This window comes from Ixodes scapularis, unplaced genomic scaffold (genome assembly GCF_016920785.2).
Source record: "Ixodes scapularis isolate PalLabHiFi unplaced genomic scaffold, ASM1692078v2 PGA_scaffold9__187_contigs__length_104089568, whole genome shotgun sequence".
NCBI lineage: Eukaryota > Metazoa > Arthropoda > Arachnida > Ixodida > Ixodidae > Ixodes > Ixodes scapularis.
Window position 1 is genome coordinate 16,646,794 of NW_024609884.1, and position 9,873 is coordinate 16,656,666.

Here is a 9,873-nt window from a genome sequence, read left to right on the forward strand (position 1 = left end):
ACAATGGCGGCGTCTCCTGCATCGCCAATGGCTGACGTTAGCGCACGTTAGCGACGTACATATTGTTTCGAAACACAGGGTGCTGTATCTACACACAATCGTGGAATCAAATATTTTAAGATGGGGCATGTTTAAAGGGATGGTGAACCGAAATTTAGATTTCAAAAATACAATGCAGTAGATCTAGGCGGGACGCAGACTTGTACCGTACGCATTACAAGTAATCAAATTACTTGTAATCGATTACTTTCTGGAGTAATTTTGTAATCAGTTGATTACTTTTATTAGGCAGTAATCACAAGAGTAATCTGATTACTTTTTGAAGTAATAAAATTACTTGTAACCGTTACAATTTGTCCACGGGACCCCCCCGGCACACGCCTTTTTTTTTTTTATGAAATGAGAAAAATAAAATTTGCTTTTTTTTTCGAACAGTAAAAATAAAGATTTTTGCGGAGCTGTAGGAAACGAAGTCAATCTCTTTCTATGTAGAGTTCCCGTAAAATGTCCTTTTTTTTTTTTTTGAGCTGGGACTGGGAGTGGGAAGCCCTAGGGAAGTCACAGTGCGTGACAACGGCCATTCAGGGCGAAGTTTAAGTAAGCAGAATGTAGCTTTGTGAGTCCTTCGTTCAAACTAGCACCCTCACGCACACACAGAGAAATAAAAAAAAATAAAAAAAATTCTGCTTAGGGTACTTACTCGCAGCCCGTAGGAGAACCAGAACCAAAGGATGCCTAAAGCGAGGGCAAAATATAACAAAGGCAGTTGAAATATCTCCCCATTTCCCCTACGTGGTCTTTGTGACAAGCAATGTTTCGAGTTGAGAAGATGTCGGGGCGATCTCTTCCGCTAATGGATACTACACACGATCCGTCTCAAATCCTGGAGCTGCTGCTCTTTTGTATAACATGCGAGTACATCGACATGTGACTAATAAAATGAGCGACTCAAACTTTCAGCGACAACCCTCGCTTTAAGCTTAACAAGATCTAGAACCCCCTCCGGTCTCCCCCCGCCCACACACACACACACTGGCGAACGCCCAAAGCATTAAGCGTCTTCAAACAAATTCTATGCTGGTGTCCGCATTGTGAAGGTGCAACGACCACAAAGAGGGAGCCAGTTTTTCTTCTTCAGTACTTGATCAAATGTGAAATATAAGCTGGAAGTAGTTTATGGTTATGAGCGCTAAAGATATGTCTTCACACAATAAAGTAATCGGAAAAGTAACGATTACTTCTTTAAGTAATGTCCAATTACTTTTGCCGTCGAGTAATCAAGTAATCTAATCGAATACTTTTTAGTCAAGAGTAATAGTAATTGTATTCGACTACTTTTTTTTAGTAACGTGTACAAGACTGGCGGGACGCTACAATCCCTACATCGCTACTCGTAAGGCGATATCTCGAATGGACGGCCGTATTTTTGGAAAAAGAGGTCGAGATTGAACCAAGCCGACGAGGCGCGTGACGTAAATAGATAATGTTTCCTCCTCTCTTAACTTCGCCCCCTCAAGGCGGTGAGGTGGAGAAGACGCCGAGGCCGTTCCCACTCCTTCTCGAAGAAACATGACGTAAAGATTTCTGTCAAATGCGCCTCCTTTTTTTGAAAAATACGATCATCCGTTCGGAGATATCGCTATTTCAGTGATGTTTTGGTGTTTGTAGAATCCCTTTGTACGCTTTTGCCGCGTGTTTTGTGGAATCCAGATTTCGGTTCAGCATCCCTTTAAGGGTCAGAGCTGACTTTATAACGATCGCAGCCTCTATTCCAGCACGTCGTGGAAGCCAGCGCTGCCGCGAGCACTGCCATCGTTGATGCAGTGGCCATGCGGCTCATGACGTCCCTCTTGTTTGCATTCTTTAGAAGCGTTTATACTTTCCCTTTGGTTTTTACTTGAATGAAAATAGCCACATAGCACGTAAAAAAAAAAGACGTTTACAAATATCTGTAACGGGAAATTAGAGGCAGCTCTTGAGGAGGAGGAGGCGAAGGTACGGAGGGGAGGGTATGCCCCTCCTCCTCTGTACCCTCTCCTGCTCCCCTCCTTTTCTCCTCCTCCCGTCCTCCTCTCCCCCTCCTTCCCTCCTCCTCCTCTGCCCCACTCCTCCACCGCCTTTCTTTATCCTCCTCCTCCCCCCCCTCCTCCTGCGTGCGCTCCCATCCTCCTCGCCCTTCATACCCTCCCCTCCACCCAGTTTTTCCCGCTAAATTTAACTGAAAAATTGACGCCACGTGACCTCAACAGCAATTCAATTCCCTGCTAAATTTAGCGGAGAATTGAATTTATGTGTAGGTCACGTGATGCCAATTTTCCCGCTAAATCTAGCGGAGAAACTGAATTTGTTCATAGGTGACGTCATTTTCCCCGCTAAATTTAGCGGGGTAACCAAATTGGTGTTGAGGTAACGTGACGAATTTTCCCGCTAAATTTAGCGCGGTTGCGCCGACGCCGCGAAACTCGGAAACGGGCGCCTGGGAACTGCGCTCTAAAACTTTTCCAAAAACAATAAAGGTTCGTTCTCTTTCTTGTTCTTATTTTCCTTAAAATATATCCTTCTTTTTCGCAAGAAACGCTTGGCAACATTGTAGGACAAGCAGCGAACGTCGCGACTGGAGAGTAGGTCCGCCTCACCTGGGCGCGCGGTTCGAGGTTAAACAGGGATCCCACTTGCAAATGTGTATACGCAAGCGCAAGTAAGCAAGAGGAAGGTCCTAAGTAAGAATGCGACTGACGACGTAAATAAAAAAATATTATTGTAACGTTTCTTTTTTTTTTTAAGCAAACTGCATTGTGCGACACAGTTGACGGTTAAGTGCAACATAGTAACATTTTGTGGCTGGTTGGTGTATGCTTCCATTTGCATTGTATTAGCGGAAGCGAATTTTGCAACAGCACACTGGCCCCAGCTGCTTCTCCAGCGTGTATTATAATAACTCCATGGTATAAACTCGTTCAGAACTGGGATTAATCGAACGCACCGGTTCAGTGGCCGTGCAACTTCCGGTTGCATCGAATGCGCCAGTTCTTGAACTCAACTGTGTCTCACTAAAATTGTGCAGTGCAGTCGAAGCTACGAGGTGTCAACAGGCTCGCGCAGTCCGCACCAGAACATAGTGCCAAGTTGTAGTCGGTGTTACTCTCTCGATAGTTTTCAGTGTCTGACCATTGAGGCGCGCAAAAGCATATATATATATATTTTTTTTAAATCGTCTTAAATTATCTCTTTTTTTACTCGAATGACCTGTTAATCGTCTCATTATTGTTTTTCGGTGAAGAATATAATTCTGAGGCTAAATGGCCAACTTGCCGCCGACGTTCTGCGCAAGCATTTCAGCGCGAGTTCAAAGAATGCGTCGCCACAACGCAAAATTATAACTATTAAAGTGGATATACCCCAAGATAGAGATCCGTCGACGGACCGTGTTTAGGACTCGTTTGAGGCGGCGCGGAGGACGCATTTTGCTGTGTTCCTCACCGCCATGGCCGCATATAGCTAACATCGGCTCTCCCCCTCGCCGCTATCGCGGAAAAACATCTTTTTATCCCACGCGAGCCAAGCAGATAGCTTTAAACGTGCTCGGTAAGCCAAAGGAAGAAAGCGTGAAGAGTGCTAGCACCGATTCCATCTTCGGAAAGGTGGCAGCGCTGAGCGGTTTCAGCAAGCGAGCTCTCTACATGTGATCAAGTGAGTACAACGCGAGGGGCAAGGTGGTTTCACAAAAAAAATCATCTCGGTAAGTGAAGGGCTGCGGGAGAAAAAAGAAATTGGACGATTTTGACCTGGGAGCTCTACGAATTGATCACGGGTTTTTCCCTGATAATGAAATTCCGGCGGTCGCAAAGTTCAAGTGGAGTTTCGACGACGACGGCAACCTACCCGTGTGTCCAAAGCAACCTTTCATCGGACTCAAATTGGGCTTTAGATTTAAGCGCCGCTTTCGCAGCAGCCATCTGATCGAGAGAGCGAACATTATGCTGTGCCTGCGACAGATACAGGCGTTGAGAAGGCAGGGACGGCCCATTTTCTACACTGCCGAGACGTGTGTGAACACCGGGCACACCCACTCGAGAGTCTGGGCTGACGTGACCGTGATAAGAGCGTATGAGGCCAAGCGCTCCGGACTCTCCACCGGGTTGAAAAACCCCAGCAGCAAAGGTGGGAGCCTGATCGTCACCCATGTTGGCAATGAGAACGGATTTCTTGACAGTGCGGGGGAAGTTTTCCGCGTAAAAAAGGCAAGTGGTGACTACCATGAACAGATGGATGAAAAGCACTACGAAAAGTGGTTTGTCAACACACTGCTCCCTCTCCTACCTCCAGCGAGTGTGTATAGTGATGGAAAATGCACCCTACCATTCAGTGAAGCCGTAGAAAGTGCCGAAGATGTCAACTCTCATGGAAGACATTCAGGCATGGCTGTCAGCAAAAGGCGCAGCCTGGAGCCCGGACATGATCAAGGGAGAGCTGTTGAAGATTGTGGCCATGACCAAGCACTGCGGAGAAAAGTACCGCATTGACACAATTGCTGCTGCAGCCGGCCACGGTGTGGCCAGCTGCACACTTTATACTATTGCCAGTTGAACGCGATCGAGTTGGCATTGGGCGACATGAAGGGTTATGTTGCGTCCCTTAACAAGGAATTTAAGATAGTCCAACTGGGACCTCTCGTGGATGAAGCTATTAATCAATTAACTGCAGAGAAATTAGCAAATTTTGTGCGGCACGCAGTTGATGAGGAAGCGGCACTGAGGAAGGCTGACCTCATCATGGTCGACGTTTTTGATTGACAGGAGCCTGTTGTGATCGCCATGGATGTATCTTCCTCGGAATGGGACACTGATAGCTCCGACGATGACCTGGGGTGTTGGCCACTGTAACGGGGGCTAATTCATAGTGTACTGAACTTCAGACAAGTCAAGAAAGTGGCGAATATGTATATATGTATATATATTTTTAATGAGCCGAATGCCGATACCAAAGCTAAACCAAGTTTTGCTAAAACTGCCAAGCGTATGTGGACATGTGTTGTTCCCAAAAGCTATCAAACAAAAGTATTCCTTTTATGCGAGAAAAATTACGGTGAAAGTGGTCGCCTTACAGGACTCGAAGCTAATTTAATAAACAAACAATCACCTTTATCTCAGTTTCTTTTTAGGTAGACTTGGCTTATTTGGAATATACTCCTCATTAACACATCACTACCCCGTAAAGTCATGCTGCAGGTATGACAACTGTGCAATGCCAGGACAAGGTGCCAATAGATTACGTTCAAATAGCTTATTTTTGTCCAAAGACTATTGTTGGCTCTTAGAAACATGTATATTTGCACAATTATTATCCTATTTTAGCACTGGCACCGAAACACCACTGTAGACTGAGGCCTCCTTCTGCATGTTTGGAACCTGCTGCGGCGGACGCTACGCAACCAGACTTGTCACTTGTGCTCTCCAAGCGCGTTCACACCGGCGAGGAGATCTAGTCGTGCGATAACTTTCAGCGCAAAAGCGACCATCGCAGGCAAAAAGCGACGCGATTTGAGCAGTCGCTCGCTGACCCGACTTCTTGCGATGCGATCTAGTCGCGGAGCGACTGAGCCAATCAACGGCGTTCGGAGCGAGAGTTTTCGAGAAACGACTCGTCAACGAAGGCGTTGGACTCGCTCATCGCGGACGCCGGTGTGACCATCTAATTTTTTTGTGATGCGATCTAGTCGCATCGCGCGACTGCTTACATCGCCGGTTCAAGGCGGCATATTGTTGATGATGTTACATTAGTTCGATGGTTGTTTTTATACTCCGTTTCACCTTATGTTGTACCGCAGCGAAGGCTAGAAGCGCGAGCTCATAGCCTTGGCAGCTGCCCTTGGTGCACAAGAGCTTGTGCCACCGAGATGTGCCATAGAGCAAGGAGCTCGCGCTTGTAGCTTTTCCTGCGGTACAACACAAGGTGAAACAGAGTATAGCAGTCGTTTTCTTGCTCACCTGATTCTTGGCATGTACAGCTCCCTTCGCCTCACGAAATGGGGTGTTGTGCTCGAGCCTTGTAAGTTGTACCTTGTAACTTGTAACTTCGGTCTTTCTCTCTTTAACTGGGCATTTGGCTGCATTAGAGGCGTGGTCCCCTTTGCAGTTCACACATTAGGCCGCCTTCGCACATGGCTTCATGTCTCTTTCCACATCGACGGCACACTGGGAATTCTGTCGTGCATGCAGCTGCTATGTGGCCGAACTTGTAGCATCTGTAGCATTGCGAAAGGCGTGCTCGGTAGGGGATATATTCGTTCTAACGAGACGCACTTCGACATGTTGAGGTGTCTGTTGCCCTGCGAGGGCCACTCTTACAACGGGCGATGTTTTGCGAAATCGTTTCACTTCCACTATGCCGATGAAGGACTGCAGCTGTGTCTTTACGTCTTTTTCAGTACAATCGGGGTTAAATATCGCGGAGGACGCCAAAGCAGCTTGTGCGGTTTGTCGGTAGATAGGCTCTCACAGGAATGGTATAGAGCTTGGTGAGCTTGAGGAGCTCGGCTTTAAATGCAGGTCGTTTTACATCGACTGTAAGACTTTTCTGTGCTTTGTTCACCCGAACAACACAAAAGTGACCATGCCTGGCGCAGCGTTGTTCAGGAAGTCAGAGAGTGAATTTCTCAGTTAATCAACTTTCCGGTGGTCGATGGGGACGTACAGTATGGTGCACCCGACTTGAAGGTTAATTCCGTCTTTGGAAGCTGGTGCTAGGCTCTGGCACGTCTTGCGGCTCTTCTTTTCATGAACGGTCTCGTAATCACCGTCGTCGGATTTCATACCGTCATCGTCGAGGATGGATACGATCGTCGATGAGGAGCTGCTGGCGGTTTCGGCGATAGTTGCCCTCAAAGGAATTTCGTATCCGTCTTTCACGAGCGTGGCTAAACTTGCTTGTACAGAGCGCGACAGTGATAGCGTGATCAAGCGATCGCCCGGTTTTTCCAGTTTTTCTCTTTGAAACCAAGGGATGTCATCCAAGTTATTATTGCTACGGAAAGTGCTCATTTAGTTCTATAATGTAAGTGATAAAATTTCGCGCTCGCTAATACTATTTAGAAGTAAAACGCGAAAATGCGCCGATGTAGTGTTCGCGCTAACAGTGTCGTGATGTGTACGTTGTTCTTTGTCAAATTCGAGGTCGATCGATCGGTGGTTTCAATGCCGTGTCGGACATTTTGGAGAATGTCCTTGGACCCTATGTTGCGCTTTTTGGACTCCCATGGCGACTAGGGAGAGGGAAGTTACGTCAACAACGCAGCAAACGCAGATTGGATGTTTATTGGTGAGAGTCGCTGATGATGAATTTACGCAGAAGAAAAAACAAAACAAAAAAACGTGAGCTTTGTTTTCTTCTGGGGAAATTCGTCATCGGCAACTCTCACCAATCAACATCCAATCTGCATTTGCAGCGTTGTTAACGCCACTTCCCTTTCCCTAGTCGCCGTGGGAGTCCAAAAAGAGAAACATAGGGCCCCTGGCCTCCCCGAAGGAGTCCCCTTTTGTGCGGAGATCGGATGCCCCTGTTGTGGTAGGTATCCTCAGAATATCAGGTCGCAAGATCATTATTTGCCGGTATTTAGATATAAATCAGGAGACACAAATAGGGCTACCCGTAGCTGTGTCGTCGTTGTCATCTTTTCCTGTCGTCTGCTTCTTGCTCGGCGCATATTCATTCGCCGCGCAGTAACACTTTGCAGAGCGGCGTTCGCGTCTATGATTGGCACACGAGACCTGTAGCTTCCACTGCACTGCAAAGTTTTAGTGGGAGAGAGTATATACGCTTTACAGACGCACCAAATTACAGCCGCCATTGCTGACCTTCTCTTGTCTTACCGAGATGCCGAGCAACTGAAACGGTAGCTGACGATCCTCTACAAAGCCCGATGCTTTAGAAAAGGACACAGTTGAATCTAATATGGCAATAACCTGGCCTGCTATGGTAATGATGAAGTGAAATAAACGGAATAAGAGGAAACAAAAACTGAAGGTCAGTTATGGCGACGTCCATGCACAGCTGCTGCAAAGCGTAAACAGACCTTTCGAATACCAAACCGAGCGTCATCTCGTGCCTGTTCTTTGCCAGCGTACTTCTCTTTCGTCTTCAAATAAACCCCTTACGAAAGTAACGTGCTCATTGTTAAAAGGTCTGAAACACTGCACAATGGCAGAACAAGCCACACCAGAAAGTGTGAGATTCTAAGACTGCATAAGCTAGAATTGAAGTTTCATTAGTAGAGTTTCTTAGGTTCCAACATTGGCGGTGTCTTTTGTGTCCGCCATTGTGCAGGAATTCCACAGCTTCCAACAGAGGGCACACTTTCTAAATGGGTTTATAAGCTGGTAGCGGCGCCGGTGCCGATAAAATAAAGAAAGAAGATCATCGCAGGGAAGCGAAGACGCCGCAGATAGTGAGCACTTCATCAGTACCCGTTCATAAACGAGAGAGGATTCAATCGGCCATCATATTTTGCACGCAGGGCAGCCCATCCTGCTTCGTAATAACATGCAGGGCAACTATAATGGATCTGAAGGTTCAAGCCTCACACCAACCATGAACGTGAGTCGGACTTCTATGGACCGATGCCTGACCAGTACGGCTCAAAGCAGCAACTCTCGAGATTCGCTGCAAAGGGGCAGTTTGGTATCTGAGACCCATTCTGAGCAGGACAGTTGGACCTCCCACATTCGCTATGCCGGGAAGGGGTTACCTTGCAAAGACTCTCCTTTCAGCAAGTCGTGGCCACCCACTCCTGAACTACTGTCTCCGTTAAAATCGATTTCATTTCCGAGCCTAGCGAAGAGGAGCGGTGGCCTGCTCAGACGATCGCCATCTTTGAGCAAGCTGACTGACATGGGAGCGTCAAGAACTAACGTCAGTTCCCTTATCCTTCCCAACGACCCTTCGTCCATTGATTCGACGCTCAGACAGAGACCAGCTTGCGAAGAATCCTCTTTGAGCAAACCAAGACCTGCCACTCTGGAACCACCATCTACATTCAGTGGGAAGTCACTTCTGAGCGTCTCGGAAAGTGCATTGCTCAACCGATCGCCATCACTGAGCAAGCTGACGGACATGGGAGCAGCGGAAACAAACACCGGTTCCTTTTTCTCCGACGTCCCTTCGTCCGGTGATTCGACGCTGCGCAGACAGTGGCCAGCTTGCAAAGACTCCTTTTCAAGCAAACCGTGGCCTGCCACTCTTGAAACACCACCTCAATTCAAAAGGAATTCAGTTCGGAGTTATTCGAAGTGGAGTATCAGCCGATTGTCATCCTTGAGCAAGAAGACCGACATAAAAGCAACGCAGACGAACGACAGTTTCCTTTTCTCCAACAGCGTCTCTTCATCTCTTGGTTCAACGTTGAGCAGGCAGGGGACCGTTGAGTTGGCAGGTTCTTATCGAATTTCACAAACAACCTCGGCATTTAAGAAACCAATAACTCCTCCATTGGTGCGAAAACTGAGGCGGAACCCATGGATTATCTCGTGCAAGCTGGAAATTCCGTGGAGCGACGAGGAAAGCGGTCACGCAAAGCAGCCCCAGAGTCGCTACAACACTCCATGCAAGACTAAATACAAGAGCAGTTCCTATAATGAGGCACCCCAGAGGCCAGCTGTGAGGTTGCCCACCAACAGGCGGAACCCAATAAGCACTTTGTATACGGGTCGGGGAACCAGCAAAACCGAAAAGCCGGAGACTAAGAAACCTCCGGAAAAGTTTGGCCCCTTTAAGAAAGAGGAAATGTCATCAGCCTCGGAGAGATCCACGCGGCCCTCAAAAACACAATTTGTGCAAGGCAAAAGCTGTTCTTCAACTAGCTACAAAGCTGACCCAGTG

The 9,873-nt window shown here is 47.4% G+C and overlaps 1 pseudogene; it reads left to right on the forward strand.

The window, feature by feature from the left end:
• Positions 1-3,977: 3,977 nt before the first annotated feature.
• On the forward strand, positions 3,978-4,587 carry LOC8032172 (annotated as a pseudogene).
• The last annotated feature ends 5,286 nt before the right edge of the window (positions 4,588-9,873 follow it).